At 45.7% G+C, this 24,920-nt stretch overlaps 1 pseudogene; it reads right to left on the bottom strand.

The window, feature by feature from the left end:
* Positions 1–301: 301 nt before the first annotated feature.
* On the bottom strand, positions 302–24,813 carry LOC128333412 (uncharacterized; annotated as a pseudogene).
* Between the last annotated feature and the right edge of the window lie 107 nt (positions 24,814–24,920).

The following is a 24,920-nucleotide window of genomic DNA, read 5'->3' as shown; positions in this document are numbered from 1 at the left end:
CTCTTAATATACCAAGAGGAGAGCCTCCTGGGCTGCATTATTATCTCAGAAATGCTAGTATACATCCAGTCAGTCCACTGACTTCAATGATATTACATCAATGCAGTTGATAATAGAACCTTCTCTGTTTGCTTTCAGTAATAATCCAACAGGAAGTAAAAATTGCTTAATGCAAAGCATGGAAAATTACATTTTTAAACAAGTCACATTATTTTTATTATGGAGAGGATATACTCTGGTTGGCAAGAAGAGTGACGATTTCTATAATAATTGTAATAAACAACAAGAACGACAAGCCTCATGGCACCCAAAGACTAACAAATTTATTTTGCAAAAAGAATTTGTGAACTACTGCCGACTTCATCAGATGGATTAAATGTTATTCTCATTTGTCAATTGGGTATTAGGCCAGGGGCAGGGGGAGGTAAACAGTGGGACCAAATGGCCCTGAAATGCAAGTAGTATAAGGCCCCCTCAGACATTATAAAATAACTCTAAATCAAGATGTGGAGGAGGGGATTGGAGCACACACCGGCTTAGACATCCTCCCAGCTGCTGATGTGGCCATGCCATCAACTCTTCTCACTTTTTGGAACTCTGGCTGGCCAGCATTCTAAGCCATGGGGAGGAACTTTCCCAAGTTCATCACTTGTCTGTGCAGAAAAGGCATGGAGGATTAGGGGGCAATACTAAGAAATGCACGCACACAGTAGGCAGGTGTTTTGCATCTGTTTCCCTCACAAACACAAAGTCACCTTATGTAGATTTAACTAAGAGTTTATTCAGAAACAACTCCTTTCCCCCCTTTTCCTCCCAGTTTTAGGGCCAGATGCTCTCCCCAAGTCAAATAAAGAGAATCACCAATTTAAAAAGGTGCCTCTTTGTTCAGTTAGCAGGAGCCAGCGTGGTATAGTGGTTAGAGTGCTGGACTAGGACTGGGGAGACCTGAGTTCAAATCCCCATTCAGCCATGAGACTTGCTGGGTGACCCTGGGCCAGTCACTTCTCTCTCAGCCTAACCTACTTCACAGGGTTGTTGTGAGGAGAAACTTAAGTGTGTAGTAGTACACCACTCTGGGCTCCTTGGAGGAAGAACGGGACATAAAATGAAATAATAATAATAATAGTTATTATTATTATTATAAAGGTTGTCAATTCTTTATAATAATGATTGTTTGATCCCCCCCCCCCCGCACCCAATGCACAGCATTCATATAATAGGTGTCTTCAGTGGAATTCAGGCTTATCCCAGTCTGGCTGCTAATACAATATGAAGGTTTTGTATAGTTTCTCATGAAATGGCTAACCTGCAGGATTTGGATGTGGGACTGGTCAGCTACGAAACTGATTGGGTATCAGTGGGCAAGGAACAGTCTCCGGGGCCTCGTTCCTTGAATGACTGCCTGTGTTCCTCCTATTAAGGAGGGAATCATGTGCATATTATTATTCACATGTATAGCCTGCCCTTCATGGGCAGAACTACCATTAGGCAAGGGGGAGCCCCACTGCCTGGAGGGACTCCCCAGGGACACCTCACATGACTCCCCATTGCCCCCTACCCAGCCCCAAGGCCCCTCAGCCACTTGCCCGGTTTGTGCTCTCTCCTGCTTGTCCTCCTGGCCTGCAATGGAACTATGGAAGCAGCAGACAAGCTGCTAGGAGCTCCTTCTCCCGGCCTTGCAGCTGATTGGCGGGTGGGCGGAGCTTCCAGGGAGGCCTCCATGTAGGTCTTAGTGAAGCCTGAACTGGAGTAGGCCTGCAGGCCCCAAGCAAGCAAGCAAGGAAGGAAGCAAGGAAGGAGGCAGGCAGACAGACAGACAGAGTGGCCCCTACAGTTCTCTGCAGCAGACTCTGCCACTCAGCCCAGCATTTGCCAGGTAGAATGTGAACTCCTTTTTGTGGTCCCCCTCGCCCCACATATAGGGATCTGCTTGCCATTGGGCTTTGATATGGAGTGGGGGAGACTGAGAAGTCTCTGAATATTTAATTTAAAACAGCTTGGAAAATTTGCTGGCTTTTAAAAAACCCATCCAAAAAGTCCTATAAGTGGCTTGTTTCATGGCAGAAAATTACAAAAACTTCTGGAACAAACAATATTATATTTATTTTATTCATTCATTTATAAATGCACTTATGTTCAAGTTGTTTTGCAACCCAGAAGGTCTGAGTGAGAACTGTGAAGCATGTGTTGTGCTTTTATTTTATTTTATTTTTCTTGTGTGTGAACTGCTCCCCAGTAACTCACAGGACTTCAGGGTAAATCTGGCCAACATGTGAATGCAGCACCTCCATTCCAGAGGAGAAGTGTGTAAAAGGGCTTTAAAAGCCTCCTGTGAAAAACCTCCTGCAATCAAACTTGCCTGAATTTGTTCAGAATTCTGAGAAAACAGACATAGGCTCACACTGCATGGTTGAAAGTCTCCTTTGCTAATCTGCAGCGAGGGGCCCATTTTAATAATTAGCGTTGCTAGTGTGTTCTAGGCATTAAAAGTAGCACAAATATATAGTACTCAATGTGTATCACTATGTATTGTGAAGTGTGCGTGTGTGTATTCAGTGAAATGTATTTCCAGGCAGCATACTTATTTTGAAATATCAGACTTAAATCCTTGGGGGCCTGGGGTGTGCGGAGGCCCTGGAATTTGAGGGGGGCCCCATTTTAAAATCTCGTCTCTGGGCCCACTCCAAACTTGCTACGCCCCTGCTGCCCTTCCTCCAAGGGATATCCTCACAAGACTCCCGTACACAAGAGGCGGGAGTGTAGCTGTAATTGAGCAGATAGGTTCAAAGAACCCGGGGCCCCTAGCTCCTGAGGGCCACCCAGCTCCACCCTGCCCTATTTTATTTTCATTATCTCCCTCACTCCGAGGGGCCACCACCAGGGAGAGGGGCGAACATGGGTCCCCCTTCCCCTAGCTACACCCCTGCTGTGAGGGCAATGTACACAGGCTACTTCCTCTCATCCTCACAATCCAGGGAGGTAGGTTAGGCTGAGAGAGTGTGTGCCTGGCCCAAGACCACTCAGCTTCATGGCTGAGTAGAGATTTCAACTCAGGTCTCTCCAGTATCCTAGCCCAACATGCTAATCATCACACCACACTGGCTCTAAAAGGTGAGCTGCCACACTGGCTTCCTCAACTTTCTCAGCCTTAGGCCACAATTCTAAACACAATTCACTAGGGAGAAAGGCCCTTTGACTGCAGGGAGGCTGACTTCTGAGTAAACATGCCTAGGATTGCTCAGCAAGAGTCTTTATTCTAAGCGATGCAACACTTTTGGATAGGACCATCTTACCTTGATTTACTTTTTCATATTGCTCCTTAGTAGGTGGATTCTTCAGAAATCTTCCATGACTCATTTTGCTCCACTATCACCCAAAATAACAAGGTTCTTCTCCCCCCACACACGTTGAAATACAAAAAACAGAAAAGTCCATTGACTAATGGATGACTGGATGCTGACACCACTGTTTCCAAGGAAACCTGCCAGCTCGCGCAAGCTTCCAAAGACACGTTTTCAATCATAAGCATCAGATAGCACTTGGGAGCGTCTTCAGACATAACATATATGTCATATCAATTTGAAATGCATCTCTCTCTTATCTTGAGTTTCTTGCTCCATAACAACCTTTGAGAGAAGCTTCCAGCCAGGCCTTTGCCTTGCATGCATTTGACTTGGGAAAGGGGGAGAAAGGACTACAAGTCATGCTCTGGGTTACCCACTCTATGCTTACATGCTGGTTTTCCTGCTGGCTTCAAAACATTCCCAAGCAGTAAAGCACAAAACCACTTGTGGCAACAAGCACAGAAATATATCAGTTCTGCAAAAGGTATAGCCCTATTCAGACACTGAGGCTGTTCTCATGAGCAGCCAAGCCCAGGCTGGTCGTGAGAACCACTGGGATCCACGCTGATCCCGGCAGCACTGCAGTGGCAAACCTGCCTATGGAACCCACAGATTAGCTGTGGTTAAGGGCGTGAGCACACCCTTAACTTGAGCTAACAGCTCATGTGCAAATGCCAGCTACTCCCAGCCAGCACTGGCACAGCATCCCGGAAGCTGGGATGACGCACCCCAACCTCCACAGCTGCTGCCTGGAGCAGCAGAGGATCATCTAGGCACGTGATCCACATGCCCAGCAACGTCTTGGTAATCGTCTGTGGAGGAGGTAAGGTTATGCAGCCTTCCTCCCCTCCCACCCTCTCAAATGGTTGTGTGAGTGGGCCCATTAGGTTGCATGAGCATACAGGTGTCTGTACACAAGTACATATATTTGTGTGACTATATTCTGTATATGCTTTCATTTGAAAAGTGAACCTGGGTATGGTCCTCTTCAATTGCAGGGTACAGATCAGAAGTGTACTGCCGTATGTGCATTCAGCATAATGTGTAAATAGGGTTCATATATCTGTATGAATGCCTGGATATCTGGGAGTGCTGGTAGACATGTCAATGCAACCATTCATCTGCCTATTAGGATGAGAAGTAACTTTAAGCAGCAAATATCACACAGCTGGTGCTAATCTGGTCCTGCTGACAGAGTCTGACTTGGCAACTGGTGGCTAGGATTTGGGCCTGAAGGCGGTGAGTTTTGCGTGGATGCTCTTTGTGATGAGCTACCTGAGGCCGCAGAATGAAGGAATGGCAGTTTGTGTTGTTTTTCCCAGTTCCCGGCATAGTCTATCATCTTGGCAGTCTGTTGGTTCCTCCTAATCTGGCATGTTATAAAGATTTCAGGGTTAGACAGGGGGCATAGCAAGGTTGGAGCAGGCCCTGGGACAAATAATGAAGATGGACCCCCCTTGTGCTGCCGACCCGCCTCCTTCTTCAGAGAGATTCAAGGGAGAGAGTAGAGAGTAAGTTTTCACCCAGCTGGCAGCCCCCCTCAGGGACACAAGGACATCTCTCCCCCCCCCCGCATTCAGTTGTAGTTACATCCCTGGAATTTGAGTTGGGTCACTGCTGGCAATTGTTTTGTTTTGGTTTAATTTTGGCTTTTTGGCATGTAGGAACATCCCATCCCTAGTGTACAGCCGCAGGCTTATCATCTCAGTAACAAGTGGGTCTGAGTTTGCCAGTGTAGAATCCAGAGGAAAGAGTTGTGGTATGCAAGGACAAGGCAGTGGAGTAGAATCAGGAATATTAATGGTTTATTGAAATAGCTATGGAAGCTCTTCATACACACGGGTAAAACCGGGGCTAAGGAAGCCCAGCCCAGTTTTGCATGCACGTGTATACTGCCGGGATCGGCACCATGGAGGCAAACCCACCTATGGAGCCACCCTCCAAAATGAGGTTAGGAGAGTGAGTGCTCTCCTCCTAACCCTGTTTCACTGATCGTCTGCCAGGGCTGTCAGGCTGAGGCAATCTTGGGGAGGGGAGGGGGGATCCCCATAATGCACCACACACTCACATGGTGCATTATTGGAGCTCCGTGGAACAGGGCAATGTGGGGTGATGCGTCCTGGCAGCCCGGCCCTCCAAGCTACCGGCAGTAGCTGGTAGTTATCTGGGCGGGCAATCCGCCCACCAAAGAGAAGCCTGATGCTCTTGTGCAGGGAGGTAAGATCTTTAGGGCTTTCTCCTCGCTAACCCTCTTGCCCTTTCTCAATGCTCATGAGAAAAGGCTCATTATTTACATACAGGAAAGTGCAGTCTGCTGTCAGTGCTCTTGCTGCTGGCTGTTTGTTAAGCCCTGCATCTACTCCAGGACTGGAATAAAAGTAACTGAAAGCCCATTCAAAAGCTGGCCTGGATCAAGGAATGGATTAAGCAAAAACACCACAGCCAGATTCTCTCAAGTGTTTTCATGTCCATCTGCCTGCCTCCATCCTCATTCTAGTCAGGCCCCACCCTCTTTGGGTCTGACTTTTTAGCTCAAACCCTGGCCTGCATCGAACACTGTCTTTGGTTTTACCCACATGCCCACCGGCCCCAGAGCTCTATTCAGCTCTGGCCCAAACCCGCCAAGACTCATACCAGCTCCCCTGTGTTCAGCTGCCTACAGCACTTGGAGCCCAAAGCTGAAAGTCTGTTCAGCCATAAACTTTCTGGGCATTCTTGGGCAAGCCATTGTTTTGACAGGAGTCCTCCCATCCCTAATGGGAGCCTTAGTGACCTACCTCACAGCATTGCTGCTCGCTGTGTGCAACAAGGATTGTGGAGTATCTGGATACACACTGTGCCATGGAAATGATTCATAAAACTGTAATATTACATTTCCCAGCTGAGCTCTCAAAGAGTACAATACCTGCGCCTGTGTTTTAAACATTGGCTGAAATAAACATCTGCTGAAACATTGTAATGTTCCGTGGGGGTGGGGGATGTGTTTGTATATGCAGACTAACTAACTGCCAGTTTGTGAAATCAAACAGCAGTTTTGCACATTTTCAGTACATACAATAGAAAATGCTTCAGTCTGTATTCCACTACAGGAGTGCCTTGCTTTAGCATGTGTCACTTAATACTCTCAGCATGGACCACTGCAATGACTGGTTTATTTTAAAATGCTAAGCATCTACAATCCTATACCTACTTGCCTGGCATTAAGCCCCATTGAACCCAGTGGAACCTGCCCTGCTAACTGGGCAAAGAGGCACCTTTTAAAAGTGGTGAGTCTCTTTATTTAGCAAGGGGAGAGCAACTGGCCCTATCCACCCCCAGCACAGTATCTCTCCACTGACCATTGCTGGTGTCTGTCTTCTGTTTCTTTTTTGATTGTGAGCCCTTTGAGGACAGGGATCTGTCTTATTTATTTACAATGTCTCTGTGTTAACTGATTTGGAAACTGTAGTAGTAGTTGTAGGCAATATTTATATGGTCAAAGATTTCTCAACACTTTCCCTAGCATTCATTAACCAAACAAGATTCTCAGATGCTTGAGCTATAAAACTTCTTCCAGAGATCCAACACAGGTGTCCTGTCTCAAATCTTCAGACAACAGGATAACTCCCACATATTCCACCCTGAGATTCTTGGAGGAAGGGCAAGATGCAAATATGATAAACAAACATACAATAAAAATAGCTGCTATTTAGGCACATTGTTGCAGTTCTGGTGATAGCACATTGTGCTCTGGATTCCATAGACCAATCTGCATGCATGTGGGTGTGTGCAGGTGGGGGCAACCTGTGAAGTGATCATCTCTTATGGGGTGAAGTAGCTTTCTGGTTCTCTCTGTGAATCATCCCTTGGGATGTTCCTTTCAAGGATCCTTCTGATTCATAAGTGTTTGTATACATTTTGCCTATTCACTCTACCTTCACCAGCATATTTTTGGTGTTTTATGTTGCTATCCCATGCATAGGAGTAAATCCTATTGAACTCAGTGGGCCTAATGTCTAATTAAGGATTAACCATCATATACACTCATTCAGATGGTTGAGTGCCTACCTACCAGTTTGTATGCGAAATAGGATCACTCCAACATATGTTAGTTGCTACACACTTGTGGGACTTCCTCCTAACAAGCACACGATCACAAACAGGAGAGCCCACAGCTCCTGAACTTGGATACGACACTTCTCCTATACTGGTAGTGAGAACCAGCCTATAGAGCTGTACATGTGTGGGTTTTTTGTTTTAAATCTTCAAGTGGCCCCGGGAAATTCCAGGATCTTATGGAAGCTTGAGGGCACCAAGATATAAAAATGCTAGAATAACTCATTTCATTGACTAGAAAAGGCAAACTCTTATATTTGCTGCTACATTTTGGGAGGGGGTTTTTTTGGGGGGGCACTGCCACCATCCAATCATAGCTATAAAATTCTGGATCTCCCCATTGTTTTCTGTGGGTAACTCATTTCTGCCCTGGGGAAGAATACAGAAAAGATCTAAAATGGTGGTTCCCTACCTGGGGGCCTCCAGATGTTGCTGAACTAATACTCCCATCATCCCCAGGTACAATTTATTGTATCAGGGGTTGATGGGAGTTATAGTTCAGCAACATCTGGAGGCCCCCAGGCTGGGAACCACTGATCTAAAAGAACTAGAAATCCAGCAGACTGTGTGAGTCTGTACATTAAGTCTGTGACTGAGAGCAAACGATACAAAGAATGTTGAAAGTTATATTTGGAAGGGAAACAAGTTGTTTGAGTAAGAACTAATATGCCTACTTTCCTTTCACTGTCCCTACAACTGGACTAAATTTGGTCCAGATTGGTTAGGCAGTTCACAAGTAGTCCACTTGCACCTCAAACATTCATGCGTCCACCATCTTGAATGGGATGACACTATCACAAACTGCATTTTTAATGTCCGCATGTGTCCCTACAAGCTGGCCCTATGTGTTCCTACACCTGTTGCAGATGTGGTTCAAATCGGTAGGCAGTTCACAAGTTAGCCCAATTGTGGCTCAGATATTCATGAAGCCACCTAATGGTGCAGCGGGGAAATGACTTGACTAGCAAGCCAGAGGTTGCCAGTTCGAATCCCCGTTGGTATGTTATATCGGGCAGCAGCAATATAGGAAGATGCTGAAAGGCATAATCTCATACTGTGCAGGAGGAGGCAATGATAAACCCCCTCCTGTATTCTACCAAAGATAACCACAGGGCTCTGTGGTCGCCAGAGTTGACACTGACTCGATGGCACACTTTACTTTACCATCTTGAATTGGAGGGGGGTGTAGACAACATCATCACAAATCACGCCATTGAGATGTCCCTTTGTGTCACTCAATAAAATTGTACCAAATTTGGTTCAAATTGGTTAGGTGGGCCACAAGATAGCCCTTTTGCACTTTAAACATTCATGCGTCTGCGATCTTGGATTGGGGTGGATGGCATCATTACAAACTATACCATTGAGGTGTCTCTATGTGTCACTAACTACAACTGTGCCAAATTTGGTTCAAATCAGCTAGACAGTCCACAGCCCACTTGCACCTCAAACAACCACTTGTCCGCCATCTTGAATCACAGTGGATGACATCATCACAAACTATGCCATTGAGATGTCCCTATGTGTCCCTACAACTTTACCCAATTTGGTTCATATTGGTCTAGCACTGCGAAGCTGATGAGGGTGGGGGACACACACACAAACACACAGACAGATGCATACATAAAATGCTGGGTGATCTCATAAGCCTACCGGAAAGTAGGCTAAAAATGCAGGAAAATTGAGTCTAGGGGTAGGGAGAGGGCCTGCTCAAGATGAAATGAATAGTGGGCTTGTTCATACAATTGTTTGAATCTAGGCTTAATTGGGGGAGCGGAGGAAAGGTTGTGCTGTCAAGTCAGTGGTGCTATTCTTACGATCACAAAAATCGGGCTAGGAAAATTCTAGCCCGATTTTTGTGATCGTCAGAACCACCAGGCTCACAGCCGAGCCCGGTGGTTCTGGAGCGGCTAACCCGCTCCTGTAGCCCGCCCCTTAGCCCAGGTTTGCGGAGCGAGCACTCCACAAACCCGGGCTATCTGCTCGTGAGTAGCCACAGCGCGGCTCCATGCCGCAGCTACTCGTGAGTAGACCCCCGGCCGGGAGGCTTAAAAGCAGCCTCCCAGCTCGAGGGTCTCCCCAGTATACTGGGGCTTCCAGGGGCAGCGCGGCCCTCGAGCTCCCCAGCCCCCGCCGGCTCCGTCTCGGAGCCAGCCATCGTGTGGGCAGCTGATAAGGCCACCCAGGACTCCCTGCTCACTCGTGAGTGGGGAGAGCGGCCTTAACCCGCTCTTCCCGCTCACCCCTTAAAACCGGGTCTCCCTGATCGTGAGACCCGGTCCACTGCCAACTCTTGGCAACCACAAAGCCATGTGGTTTTCTTGGTAGAATACACAAGGGGTTTACCATTGCCTCCCCACTGCTTTATGAGATGATGCCTTTCAGCATCTTCCTATATCGCGATACAGGAGTTTCCTATAGTCTGGGAAACACACCAGCGGGGGGATTCGAACCAAAAGCCTCTTGCTCTCTAGGCAGGTTACTTCCCCACTGCGCCATTAGGTGGCTTAGGTTTAGTGTGGGTTACTGATATTAGTGTGATAGTGTGAACCCACGCCAAGGTAGTCTGTGACCCAAGATGAATCTGAGATTTCCAGCTTTGCATGGGTTCACACAACCTTGCGGATGTTCCCACATTATATATAGGTTCAAATTTTGTGATTCAGTTGATTTTGTGAACTGGACCAGTACATATCCTAGATACCATGTATCCTTGGTAGTAGGGTTGGGAAGATGCATGCCATGGAGGTTAAAGATCTCCCCTTCCTGTGCTATACAGGAATGTTTCAAACACCCTCTCACTGCTATATAGCAATAAAATGCTCAGGTTCAAAGCTGGCAACCAGCCAAGGGACTGGAGGAGACATAAGGTGCCCTTTTTCTCCTCCTCCTTCCTGAAACAACACCACCTCCATACACCCTGACCCTGGTCTGAACAGCACTACATGACTCCTATTCCAGGCTGCAAGTAGAACTGAACAGGCACATTCCTCTTAGAGGCTGAGGAAGTACTTGAATTATGGCAGTGGCGGGTGGAGGGTGGTCTTACTGAAATCTACAAGCCACACACACCTTTAGCTGCATATATATAGTTTGTTTGTTTGTTTGTTTCTATGCTGCCCTTCCAAAAATGGCTCAGGATAGTTTACACAGAGAAATAATAAATAAATAAGATGGCTCCCTGGCCCCAAAGGGCTCACAATCTAAAAAGAAACATCAGATAGACACCAGCAACAGTCACTGGAGTCCTGTGCTGGGGGTGGTCAGGGCCAGTTACTCTCCCCCTGCTAAATAAAGAGAATCACCACATTAAAAGGTGCCTCTTTGCCAAGTTAGCAGGGGTAACTTTGCCAAGTTAGCCCTTCTTCTAGTCCTCACAAGACACATATTCAGCTCTGTTCCTGTAGGGCACTGTACAAATTCACATATAGACACATTCTTGTATGTCTAATAACTGCTGGTCTATAACTGAAATAAATTCAATGCAATACATATAGAAATATTTGATTATGGGGAGGGGAGAAAGGGATACATTTAATGTGCCTGTAAGGCTCTAAGGGGGAGGAAGTGTGTTCCTGGCCTTTCTTGAACCCAGAATTACAGGATGGGAACAGACAAGGTCAGCGTCAGAGTAGGCCAGGGGAGGAGATTATTTCATCACCGCAGACCTCCTCCCAGCTTGCTGCATCCTCCAGGTTCTCTCTCCAGGGGAGCTTCCAACTTCCATGCTCAAGAGCAGCCCTCATCATCAGCTGCCTTGGCTTTAAATGCCCCAGTACGGAGCTGGCAGGGCTTGCAGCCTACTCTAAGCCCCACCCCTTCCTGGTCTCACTTCCTGCCATGCCCAACGTGGCTGCCCTACTGGAGCTGTTTCCTGTCTCGCCTGCTCAACCCCACCAGACCAGCATGGAACCATTTCACCCCTGCTCCCTTCAGGGGAAGACAGAAGCCCCAAAGGAGGGACACCATGCTCTCTGCTGGACTCCACAGGGCCATGCAGGCAACCAGGTAAGGCGGCATCCCGACAGTGCTAAAAGCAACCAGCTCCTACTCCTATTTAACTTAGGGGCTAGCAAACCTTTAGGCTGGTATTTGGAACCAAAGCAGTGGGCTGCTGGATTCAGCCCCTTCTCACTCAGATGAAATGCTGCCCTATTCCATTCCTCTGGACTGCTTTGGCAAATTTCACCAGCACTCCTCCTGATGTACTTCCTTCAGTTCCTCTACTTAGAGTGGCGGGAGGCAGAGCTGCATCAGTGTGGGATGTTTGAAAATTGCTGCTGGAAGAGGACTGAATTCTGCTTTTTGCCATCCAAGGAAAGGTGCAAGAACTTCTTGGAATCAAAGTCTTTTCTGGGGCTGCAGCCATTGCCACAACCTCCCAGATGACCCTGTGTTTTTTCAGGGAGAAAACACAAGCATTTCTTCCGGTATTGTGTTTTAAACAGACACTGTGTCACTGCATCTGTCTTCTCACTAGAAGTAAAGGACTAAGGAGGAGGGCTGGCAAAGTGGCTTGAAGCAGTTCAGTCTGAATCAAATCACTTTGCGAGTCCAAAGTTCTGAATTGAATCAGTGGCAGCCCTGAAGACTGAAGCAGTCCACAAATCTAATTGGAGCTGCTTCCCACAGCCCTAGTTGAACTGCTTCAAAAGAGCAGAACTAAATGTACATTTTCATGAGCTTTGCTTTTTGGTAATTATTACCCTCCTTTCCCCTCCAAAGAAACAAAAAATTATCCCCTGCAGCAATAGCCCTGTTGCTCTTTCTTTGGCTCCGTTTCTGAGAAGTGGAGTCCAGAAAGGGACATATTCTTCACTGCTTGGCTAATTCAACAGAGCATCACCCAGGGAAGGGATATCAGCTGAGATGACCCAGAATAGCAGTGGTGTATAGTGGATTTCTTTCACGACTCAAACTCTTATTAATAAGCGAAATGTCTGCACCATTTTGACTCCACACTGTGACAGGAATACCATTCACAGGGATTTGATCCTGTCTGTCCTCCTGCTCCTCCATTAATTCTATGTCAGAATTTTCAGGAATTTGGTCTTGGTTTTCCTGTCTTCTGTGGTGGGCTGGAATCCAGGATACGTGCCAAACTACCCTCAATTTTCTCTCCCCTTGAAATAATGCAGTTCAAGATTACATGGTCACTTTCTCCCCAGGCTCTCACCATTGTCACTTCATCAACCAATTATTCCTTGTTGGAAAGAATTAATTCTAGGATAATCTATCCGCTTGTTTATTCCTCCATGTGATGGAATTGTCAGATGAAATTGTCAGCAAGGCAGGTCAAGAATGTATTGGACCTCTTACTCTCAGCAGCTAGACTCTGAGCAGGTATCAGAATAGTTGAAGACCATTATTACCACTTTGGTTTACCACTTTGAATGTTTGGTAATCTCACTTAGGAGTGTTGTCGTCTGTGTTTTCTGCTTGGCCTGGTGGTCTCTAGTGCACTTTCACAGTGGCATCACTCTCCTTTGATTTCCACCCAGCCATTTTCGACTGGGCTTTCATGCTCAGATTCATGGGTTTCTGTGCAGGTGTTCTTTATGTATTATTTATGTGTTTGAAAATTCTTTACGTATCATGCAACTCAGGCGCCCTTTCTATTAGATCTGTTTCTTTTGAACAATTTTTACTCTATTACAATCATGAGTCTTTCCCCACCAAGTTTCAGTGGTGCCTATCAGTGTTGGAGATGCAAACACCAGAAGGCATTGAATCTCTACACCAGCAGTCCTATTAATCACTAGGGGATCCTCTCTGTCTACTCTCTGTCTCTGACCTGATTCCCCTTTGTTAGACTGATACTCTCAGGTTTCATCTCCCACCTGAGATGTCTGTCTTCTAGGGATGCACACAGAACCGATTTTGCCGGATTGGCTTGAATCCAGATCAGATTTGAGCTGGCCCAGTCCAAGTTTGGGCTCAGCCGAACTGGGTCTGGTCTAGTCCAGCCATCGAGCCAGCTCATGGGCCGTCTTGGGAATATTCTTGTACAGGGGAATCTGGTTAGGATCCACACAAAGATATAGTTTAAAGGTTAGCAAGGCTCCCACCAAGCATATTCTTTGTGGTCTGCATGAGATGCAACACATGTCTTGCCAGAAGTCCTTCATGTTAGTGTAGGGTGTGGTCCAGGAATCCCAACCTTTCCCAGTGACCTTTCCCTTTAGTAGCTAATTCTGAACACATTTATTTATTTATTTATACATACATACATACATACATACATTTTATATCCTACTCTTCCTCCAAGGAGCCCAGAGCAGTGTACTACATACGTAGGTTTCTCCTCACAACAACCCTGTGAAGTAGGTTAGACTGAGAGAGAAGTGACTGGCCCAGAGTCACCCAGCAAATATCATGGCTGAATGGGGATTTGAACTCGGGTCTCCCCGGTCCTAGTCCAGCACTCTAACCATTGCAGTAACCTAATCTGAATGTATGCAAAGCATGTGTAATAGTGGCCAGATCTTCATTCTCCAAGAAAGGGTGCAGCTGGACTAAAGTGTAGTGGCTAGAGTGCTGGATTAGAACTGGGGAGACCCGAGTTCAAATCCCCATTCAGCCATGTTACTTGCTGGGTGACTCTGGGCCAGTCACTTCTCTCTCAGCCTAACCTACTTCACAGGGTTGTTGTGAGGAGAAACTTAAGTATGTAGTACACTGCTCTGGGCTCCTTGGAGGAAGAGCAGGATATAAAATGTAAAAAAAGAAAAAAGAACATGGGACTCAAGCAGCAATGTGAATCAAGGAGTACTCCCAAATGGCAAAACTGATTCTTTGAGGTGCAGGGAGGGTGCAACCCTGTCCCAAACAGCCTGTCTAAGCCCAGATCAGCCATTCCACCTGACCAATTGTACTTTTTGTCTTTTCTGTAAAAGACAAAACATTGTTCCTTTTTCCTGGAGCTAAGGGAATCTTGCTGTGCCAAAATTCCAGAATGCCTGTCAGCATTTAGATTCATTCGGAAAGAAATGTCCCTGAATATACAACTGCATTACGGCCACGGTGGCCAATACTTCTGGCAAGTATGTTACAAGCCAGTTAGAAAATTAGTTTTGTTGTATAAGGCTAATGGAGAGGAAAGGGGAGACTGCAGGAAGACGTGCTGTGGACTGAATTACCTCATACATTGGACTTGTGTCATGGCATACCCTTGCATTGGGGGAGCATTCTCACCAATAAGCAAGTGACTTTGACTTGAGCATAGAGCAGGGTCAGTGACTAGAGTCTGGCCTCCTCCTGAGTGTAAGCCTCCCCTGCCCCGCTCCATTGCTAACTAAGAGGAAAAGGAAGGTTGTTCTAGAAATGGAGTCCATCTATCTATATAATTCTCCTGGGTGTGCCTTGGAATGTGCGTCCCAGCGCCCAGCTGATTGGCTGGGCGGTGGATGGACCTGATCGGCTGAGGCACACCCAGGAGGATTGGTCGCCGTGGCAGCAGCAGGCCTGGCCACAGATGCAGTGGTGGGCCCAGCCCAGCCGCGGAGGCAAGGCCCAGGAGTGGGGGTGGGGGAGAAAGTAGGGGAGGCTGAAGTGGTGGGGCGGAGGAGAGGCGGCTGGGCCTGGAAGTGGAGACTGGGGCAGAAGGTGGGGTGGAAGAGGTAACTGCTGGCCCCGAAGAGCGCACAGATGCTCTGTGCAAGGCCGGCTAGTACTTTATTATTGTCTTTATTTTAAGCTGCCCAGAGCAGCAGTGCGCTGGAGGGGTGCAAATAAAATAATTATTTTAATTATTATAAATCAGTGATTCTCAAACTTGGGTCCTCAGGTGTTATTGGACTTCAACTCCCATAATCCCCAACCAAAGGCCACTGAGGCTGGGGATTATGGGAGTTGACGTCCAATAACACCTGAGGAACCAAGTTTGAGAATCCCTGCTATAAATGAATGACATAAGAAATGGTAATGGAAATTACTGGCATGCATCTTTGGAGGTGGTACCTTGCCTTGGCCCAACTGTCCCCTTCCCTTTTTAAAGTTGGCCCAGAAAAACTAGTTGCTGAACAAGGGCATAGTAAACACCTGATGCTACAGCAGATGAAAATAGCAGATGCCTCCTACTGGATACAGTTTAAGGCTGAAGTACTTCTAATACACAGCAAGATATCCAGGGGTGGACTTCAAGAAACAAAAGGCATTTCAAGATGTGGTGCACTGATGTACGTGACAACATATTGACATAAATGATTTTCCTTTTCTGTATTCTGATTCTGAAAATATCAAGCCTGTTGAAACTCTCTACCTGTGTTGGTCTACTGCCATCTCCATAGTGACTGCTTGTTGTATAGCAGTACCTTGAATGTTGATTCTCTTGCCATTTCTTCTTCTTCTGGTGCATTTTCTCTCTCTTAAAGACAAAGACATGAGATTGAATAACATACAGATGATAATCGATACCATGACTAAAAGGTTGCAGCCAAAGAATTGGCAAGTTAGTGTAACTCACTGTGTGAAATCCAGCTCCCCTCTTACCATTCTTTCTTGGACCTCCTTGCCCTGCTTCAGGCTGCTGGGTCATAATGATTCCTAAATGATTTCAACAAGTTTAAAGTTCATTGACATGCATCTCTAGTCACACGGGTATTGCTTTTCTGTCAAGTGACCCCCCAAAGACAGAGGGCTGCATCTAAACATAGTGACTACATGGGCAAGGAGGCTGATTGCATCAGTCTGATTTCCCCCAGGTTCAGCAGTCCCTTTCCTTCCTGGCCACAGCCCCCAGATATGTGGGACTGACTCACATGAGAAGAGCAATTCCCTTGCAGATAGAGGCAGGAGAGGGCATTGGGTAGTTTGTTAATAGGGGTGTGCATTTTGGAATTTTCTTGTTTCAATTTGTATCTGAATCGAAACACCCCTGTTTTGTTTTGTACCCAAATTTTCTGAATCCGAATCACCCCTGTTTTGTTTTGTAGCCGAATTTTCCGAATCCGAATCGATTTGGATTTTTAAAAAGGGTTCCAGAGCAAAAAGAGTGGGTGGTGGCTGTAGTGTCCAATGGGTTGAAGCTACCACCCAAATTTCAAAGGAATTGGGCAAAGGGCTGATTTTTTGTGATTTGTTGAAGTTGATGTGTCTTTACGATTTCTCCCATAGGGAATAATGGAGGTTTCCGCAGCCCCATAATTCCACTTGGGAGGGTACTGGGGTTGTTCGAGGGGTTGTGTCGTGCACATAGGGTACCAACCACGCCCATACCCACAAGCCCGTGGGGTACCGGGTTTTGTTGTTTTTGAGATGTTCAGTGTAGATTCTCTGGTAGCATATGGGATTTTCAGTGAAAAACAAGAATCCACTCTCATATGCTACCGGAGAATCTACACTCAGAACACCACAGAAACAACAGAACCCAGCACCCCATGGGTTAGCAACCCTTCCCCTGGCCAATGTAGGGTCAGTAAAGAGTGGCAAGAAGCAAAAGAGTCATGGGGAACAAGGAGGAAATTGTCAGCAGGTCAGCCCATGATCTAGGTCACCGATCAGAAGGCTGGAAGGGTGGGAAATTCAAAGAGATGTCAAACACAAAATGGAGACTCACTCAGAGATCACCACAAAATGGAGGTCCAAAACAACAAAACGTTTTGTAGCCGAGACATTTTGTTTTGTATACAAAACTTTTGAATTTGGAAAATGGGTGTTTTGTTTTGTCTACAAAACACCTGAAACAGGCTGTTTTGGGTACAAAACGTTTTGTATCCGAAACGTTTCGCACATCCCTATTTGTTAACTCCTAGGGTTTCCTGAAGTAGCTCTCCAGGCTTTCAGGCTTCCTTCTCCCTCCCTTTTCTTCCAGCCAGTACTTTCAGTCTGATTGGCTGACTGAGTGGGGGCATAGCCCTACCTTTTAAAATATCTCTCTGAGTGGTCAGGCTTTCTTTTAATTTCTCTCCAGTTTCTTCCCACACAGCAGCCTCTCTTGCAGCAAAATTCTCCTGGAATTCAGAGGATAAAACCCATTTTTTGGATGTGTATTTTTGTACAAGCTGCCTATTCTGTGACTGACTTAGTCTCCTCAAGTCACTATTTTATGCTGGTAGCTCTCAAGGTTCCAGCCAAAAAGAAAGTAGCTACCTTAAATTTGCCCATCCCTCCTCTAAAGTGCCCCCAAGATCAAATTCCAGCAGTGACAATTGTCTACTGATTGCCTTAAATTTACGATTGGGAAGGCCTAACTCAAGAAGGTGAGACAAGCCTGCACAGTGTAACTCACTGAGCTGGATGAGGCCCACCACTCATGCCTTACGACTTGTCAGGTGCTCTACAGCTCTGTATGCAGAGGCAGGCAGCCAAAGCAGGAGGTTTGTTGAATACACAGCAGATGGCTGCTGGATTATGCATTTGGCTTGGTGGGTCACAAGTTGTGAAAGTCTGAGTTAAGATCTGTGATTTCGGTTATGATGCTTGTGGCTGCATCAAAACCAACAAGTAGCCTTTGCAGGCCCAACTGTGAAGATGAGACAGAGAGAGATGTATCCTTCACTGTACCATAGTTATGGCCCTTTTTGTATGGCAGCCAGAATAACAGTTGCAAGAAAATTGAGGACGAAACACCAAAGCAAAAGTAAAAATCCTTCCAAGTCAACTATGAAGTCCAAGATATTATTGTTATTTAGATGCTGCTTTTCAACAAAAAGTTCTCAAACTGAACATAGCAAAAAGAATGAGTAGATGGTTGTCTCTCCCAAAGGGGTCATTCTAAAGAGAAAATATCATTATTTATTTATTATTTACATTTTATATCCCACTCTTCCTCCAAGAAGCCCAGAGCAGTGTACTACATAATTAAGTTTCTCCTCACAACAACCCTGTGAAGTAGGTTAGGCTGAGAGAGAAGTGACTGGCCCAGAGTCACCCAGCTAGTTTCATGGCTGAATGGCGATTTGAACTCAGGTCACCTTGGTCCTGGTCCAGCACTCTAACCACTACACCACGCTGGCTCTAAAGGAACTAAAGCAGCAAACTAAAGGAACTAAAGCAGCAGCAGTCACTGGAGAGTCACTGCTAATAGGGACAGATTATTTCCCCCCTACTAATGTAGAAAGCCGCTACTTTGGAAAGGTCCTTGGCCTAGCAACAATCCTATGCACACTTACCTAGGCAGTGCCATCCCTAGTGAGGTGTGGAGTTGGGGGTGAATCAGCATGTGTGGGGCCTCCTTAACATTTTATTTCTTTACAGAACCATACTGATTGATGACATACAGTGTAAATAGTGTGAGTGAGGTTTTTGGACATGTCCAACCAGCTTGGACATATAATGCATTTCTAAAGAAATAAAAATAAAAAGCACATGTGCTTCACAGTTCTCAGACCTTCTGGGTTGCAAATCAACTTGAACATAGTGCATTCATAAATAAATAATATATATTGTTTGCTCTAGAAGTTTTTGTAATTTTCTGCCATGAAAAAAACCCACTTATAGGACTTTTTGGAAGGGTTTTTAAAAAATACAGAAAATCAACAATTTGTCCAATCCACTTCTATTTAAATATACATATTCCCCCCACCCTGCCCTACATCTCTGCTCAAGGCCAAAGCCCTATGCCAAGTCATTCTAGGTGATCTAAAGGCTGGGGCTGAAAGCGGGGTGTTTTACCCTTTTTTATGAAGGTAAAGGGCAGATTCTTCCATATTGGAGTGGAATGATTGTCTAAGGCCAGGTAGTGGTGGTGATGGTGTGTTTGAGCTTCAGTTCCAGACATTTTTGTAATGTTCTGCCATGAAACAAGCCACTTGCAGGACTTTTTGAATGGGGTTTTTTAAATTAAAAAAAAATTAAAAACCAACTATTTGTCCACTCCACTTCAATTTAATGGTACATATTCCTCCCACACTGCCCTACATCTCTGCTCAATACCAAAGCCCCATGGCAAGCCAGTCCCTAAATATTCAAGGTGGGGGGATAACCACAAAAAGGAAATCACATCATATCTCCATTACTAAGGCACGGCAGGGCAGGGCAGAGGGTCTGCAGAGAGCTCTGGTGCTGGACACTCTCTGCCTACCTGCCTGCCTGCTTCTTTCCTGAGCTTCAGGGAGGCCTGCATGGAGGCCTCTCTGGAAGCCCTGCCCACCCACCGAACAGCTGAGAGGTGGGGAGAGAGGGAACTCTAGCAGCTTGCCTGGGAGTCTTCCAAGCTGCACACAGACACAAAAGATCAGCTGCAGAGGGAGAGCTTAGTGGCTGGGACTGGGGGAGAGAGGAGGGCAGGCTGCACTGCAGTGTGCCAAGAGTGGGGCCTGTGCCAGCATGGGGCTTGCGGCAATTGCCCTGGTCGCCCCACCTTAAGGATGGCCCTGTACCTAGGAATAACCTTGCTTCTGAATGACAAAGTAAGTCACTACTGGAGATCTGTTTGTATTTTTGAGAATAATTAAAAGAGCCATAAATTTATTTTCTAAAAGTGTAACTCGCTTTTCATTTTAAAACCCCCAAAGTGGCTTACAAAAACAGATATGACAATACAAAAACCACAGATAAAAGTTGATGATACAAGTTTAGTATAAAGCATAGAGAAATAAGCGTCACAAACCCAGTTTTATACAGCATTAAAAGGATGCAACATGTTTTACTTGTGCATGTTTTATTTCTGTTATGTTTGATATTGTATTTCTCCAGAGTTTCTAGAAGTCAGAAAATACTTCTAATTCTTCAGTAGTTAGATCTGTCAGTGTTGGCACCCCTGGCCCAAGCGGCATCTTAGGTGTTCAGCAAATTTGAATGTACTGTTATAGCACTGCTTACTTGGTGATGCTCTTTCTAACACCTTTTTTGAAAATAAAAAGTGTGATGAAGCTGAGCTGTGCAGTGCAGTCTCTATGACACATTCAAATTAATCCTTGTGAACATTACTTAGAAACCTACTGGGGATTTCAGATTTCAGGTCCAGACTCTTGAGTGCTTGGTTTCTTGTATAAGGACCTACCTTGAAGATTAAATTGCTCTGACCCTCTGAAGCTACTCATGTGGTCACTCTTAATACAGAAGAGAGAGTGGATGCAAGGCATTTGTAATGCAAACTAGCATTTTGGCTGGGATGAGTTTTACATTTGCATTATAAAACCTAGTGAAGCAAGAGCAGCTAGGCAAAAAAGGGATAAACTTAGAGTTCCCAGTTCAAATCACTCCTCTGCCACAAACGTTCTGTAAGTCAAGGGTGAGCAACTCGAGGCTCAACTGTTAATTAACAGAGGCTCAACAGAGATGTAAGTTTGGGCGGGTCATAAATTTAATAAATAAATAAATAACTACAACTCCCATCATCTCCAGTAATGTCGCTTGGAATGATGGGAGTTGTAGTCCTTATTAAGTGCCGACATATCGGGCAGCAGCAATACAGGAAGATGCTGAAAGGCATCATCTCCTACTGCGCAGGAGGAGACAATGGTAAACTCCTCCTGTATTCTACCAAAGAAAAACCACAGGGCTCTGTGGTCGCCAGGAATCAACACCGACTTGATGGCACGCTTTACCTCTAGTCCTACAACAGCTAAACAGCCTTAGGTTGGCCACTCCTGATCAGCCACACTCTCTCAGCCGTCGCCCTCTACAATATAGTGATAACTAGCTGACCCTGCACAGGGCATCCAGTAGTGCACTTGCCTTTTGGTCTGTTGTGTGGCGTGCTGTAGTTTTGTCTTCTTTACTGCATTGTTGAGTTCTGTTTTCTCTGTAGTGGGTGCATGGCTCATTCATGGTTTTCTTGTCAGATAGATTGTGTTAGTGTCTATCCATTGACCGTGGTCCAGCGTCCACGGGTCTCTTATGTCATTCCTGTTTGCTGGTCGAAGTGAGTGTTGAAGGTGTTTTGCCCTTCCAGTGGCCAAAGTGAGTATTGGGGATATTTTTGTTTGTTTGTTTGTCTTGTCTTGATGGGGCTGGTTTTTTTTGGGGGGGGGGTTGTTTTGTTTTGTTGATGTTGTTTGTCTGTGCTGCTCAGCCACCTAGTCTTGCAGTGTGTGCTCCAGGGTGTATATTTCTCTGTAGACGCAGTTCGTGCTCTCTTGCTTTGGTGATACCTCGGTGAGTGAGTACAATGACTGGACCCGAGATAGTCCTATGTATAGTCGTCCATGGCTGAAAACTGGTTCTTGTAGGCAGAGCCATATTTTATCAAAGGTTTGTCCTTGTGACTTGTTGGTCATGGCGAATGCAAGTCTGACTGGGAATTGTCTTCTCTTAAATTTGAAAGGCATATTTGTGTCCAGTGGTATAAGTGGGATACGTGGTATGAGCACTGTTTCTGTGTTTTCAGTGTCAATTATAACTTTTGCTTCTATTATGTTTTGTTGCAAGTGTGTTACCGTGAGACGTGTCCCATTGCACAGTCCGTTCATGGGTGCCAGATTTCTTAGTAGCATGATCACTGCTCCTGTTTTAATTGCAATTTGTGTGGTGGCATTCCTGTTGGGGTCAGGCTGTTGAGAAACTCTTCTGGATAAGCTAGGCGATCTTCTTCATGGTCGCTGACAATGCTATCTACACTGTCATAGCTTACTTCTTGGCCTGGTAGACACTCGAGTACTCGATTGTTGAGTTCCAGGGACATGTGGTTTGTGACTGTGAGAATGGCTCTCCCCTTGAGTTGCTGTGGTGTCACTGTTGTGAAGTCTGTGTCCCCATATAGTTGTTCCACGGGGTCCTGTATTGGTGGATAGCATTGTGCTGGTAGCATGATAGTTTCTCCGCTCTTACCTTCGCCCACATCCAGGAGCCATTGTGCAAACTCTTTCTCATTGTGTTGAATTTGCATGTTTTGGGTAAGCTGCAGTACCTGAATGTGTTTCCAAATGTGTTGTTTTTTTAGGCAGCTTGCTACAGTCAGAGATCTTGATCTTCTCATGATGACTGGCAGGATTTGCCGGAAATCTCCTCCCAGTAAGATGGTTTTTCGTCCAAATGCCTTGGAGGATTTTGTGAGGTCTTTGAGGAGCCGATCTACAGCCAGGAATGCGTGTGCATGTGTCATGGGTGCTTCATCCCATACTATTAATTTTGTGTTGGTGAGGTGTCTGGCTTCCATTGAATTTGGTTTTATATCGCAAGTGGAACTTGTGTTGAGGGTTAGTGGTATTTTGAACACGGAGTGTGCGGTTCTACCTCCAGGTAGTAAAGTTGCTGCTATTCCCGTTGAAGCAACAGCTGTAGCCTGGTGTCCTTTGGCTCAGATTGTGTGTAATAGTGTTGCATATAGAAATGTCTTTCCTGTTCCCGCTGGTCCATCTAGGACAGGGTTTCTCAACGTGTGGGTCTCCAGATGTTATTGGACTTCAACTCCCATAATCCCCAGCTCCAGTGGCCTTTGGCTGGGAATTATGGGAGTTGAAGTCCAATTACATCTGGGGACCCACACGTTGAGAATCCCTGATCTAAGAAGTAACATTTTGGAGTATCTGTTGATTGACCATATATCGCTTCAAGTATAGTTTTTGCAACTATTTGTTGTTCTCTGTTCAGTTTACTTGTATATCTTTCCGCTGCAGCTTGCTCTTCCAGAATATCAAAGGAATGCTGACTGTGAATCGCTGCTGGTAGATGGACATCTGGCAGATTTAGGCTCTTGAGGCTCAATCCGTAAGTCTTCAGAAGAGTTGCGATTTCTGAGAGTGCATATTGTGGGCCAGTGTCCTCTGAATATCTATGGACCAAATCTTCACATAGGGTCTGCTTGTGTTGTCTCCAAAGTTCAGGCACATCTGCCTCTCCAAAGGCACAGATTATTGCGAAGAGCATTCGTAGGGAGTGTGGCATTTGTGTCTGAGCCGCCTCAGTGAGTGTTTCATGCCAATTTCTATCCCCTTCCAGAAGTCCCAGGTCTCTGCATGTCTCTTGGAACCTTTCACAGAGTACCCTGTTGACAGTCCTAAGACTCTTGAATCCCATGGCACCCCTATTTCGGGTGAGTAGCATGCGCAGATAGAATCTTTCAGTATCCTTGATGCTCACTACCGGCATTCTTCAAATAACTCCTTCCCCTCCTCATTGCCGTCTTTTCCATTTTGTGTGGATCTTATCATAGACATAATGCTTTGGGATGTCTGTGTAAGTATAGTTGCATGCTTGTTTATCTTCCTGATTGCGTTGGAACCATGCAGTTAACATGGTGCGTCTTGTTGATACCATAGCAATAGCCTGCTCTTCTTGGCCTTTGTGATAGATCACTTGCTGTTGTTCTGGCAAATGAACTGGTAAGCGGATTATGGTGTGTGACTGTCATGGTGAACTCATTTATTGGCCATATGGCCTCTGGGGCACTAACATATCTTCCATCAAGAAATGTTGTGATTTCATCATGAGTAAGCACTCCTGTGTTTTTCTCCATTTCTAGTTTGACTGATGCGGCATCATGTCCTTTGTACACATATTTGTACAGGTACTTGATGCTCTTGACAGAGGCACACACTTCAACGTTGATATGTGCGTATTATACTTCTGTAAAGTCCAGTGATTATATGGCACAACTCAGAGATTATCCACGTCATATTTTCCGACTCTCTCCGGAAGTGTCGTCCGCCTTCCGTAGAGAGGGTATCCATTCACATTCTCCTCTGTGCTGTTCCTCAACTCCTTTGGATAGTGTTTGCAGCATGTACCTTCCTTCATGCAAGGTGCATGTGGATTTAGTGTGCCACAGGGTCCATGGATCATGCATTTGGTCACAATTTCATACAGTCTTGGGCTGGCATGCTTATCAGGTAGCTCTGCGCTTACATATTTGTCGATATCCTCTTTGGTGCATATTTTGGAAGCTGAATCTAACGTTAGCAGTATGTGAGCATGTGGCAAGCCTCGCTTTTGAAATTCAATGACATAGATGTATGCAATGACAGTCCCAAAAATGTGGCATTTTAAGATATCTTTCAGGAGTGCTGTTAATTTCATTTTAAAGACACGCACAATTACATCTGGTCTGTGTTCTGGTCTTTGATTGCCTTGCATAGCATTTCTTATCTCTGGCCAAGTTGGGTTGCAAGTGAAAGTCAGAAACAAATCTGGCCGTCCAAACCTTCTGACTATGGCCATGGCATCTTGATAATTTTGTTGCATGTACCTGGGGCTGCCTTGGAACGTAGATGGTAATATTATCATCTTGCCTGTTTTTAGGTTCTCTTGTTTGGCTCGAGTTTCCAGCGCATCTAAGAGTCCACGATATTGTTCCACTTGTAAGTCCTTCTGATTAAGTCGGAGGTAGTTTAAGCGAGCGCCTTCTGTTCTAACGTAAGCGTCAACCACATATTGTTGGAACAATTTTCCACTGCTGTGGAGGAGACTAAATCCTCTACACACTGAGAGCCGATATGCATAGTATTGCAGTCGTGTGACTTGCTCTCACTTTGCTGATCGTCTCCCTTCCACATGTTCTATTCCTCTATGCCAGGGTTTCTCAACGTGTGGGTCCCCAGATGTAATTGGACTTCAACTCCCATAATTCCCAACCAAAGGCCACTGGGGCTGGGGATTATG

The sequence above is a fragment of the Hemicordylus capensis genome, chromosome 1, assembly GCF_027244095.1.
Source record: "Hemicordylus capensis ecotype Gifberg chromosome 1, rHemCap1.1.pri, whole genome shotgun sequence".
NCBI lineage: Eukaryota > Metazoa > Chordata > Lepidosauria > Squamata > Cordylidae > Hemicordylus > Hemicordylus capensis.
Note: the sequence above shows the minus strand (reverse complement) of the source record. Positions and strands in the feature narration are given on the sequence as shown.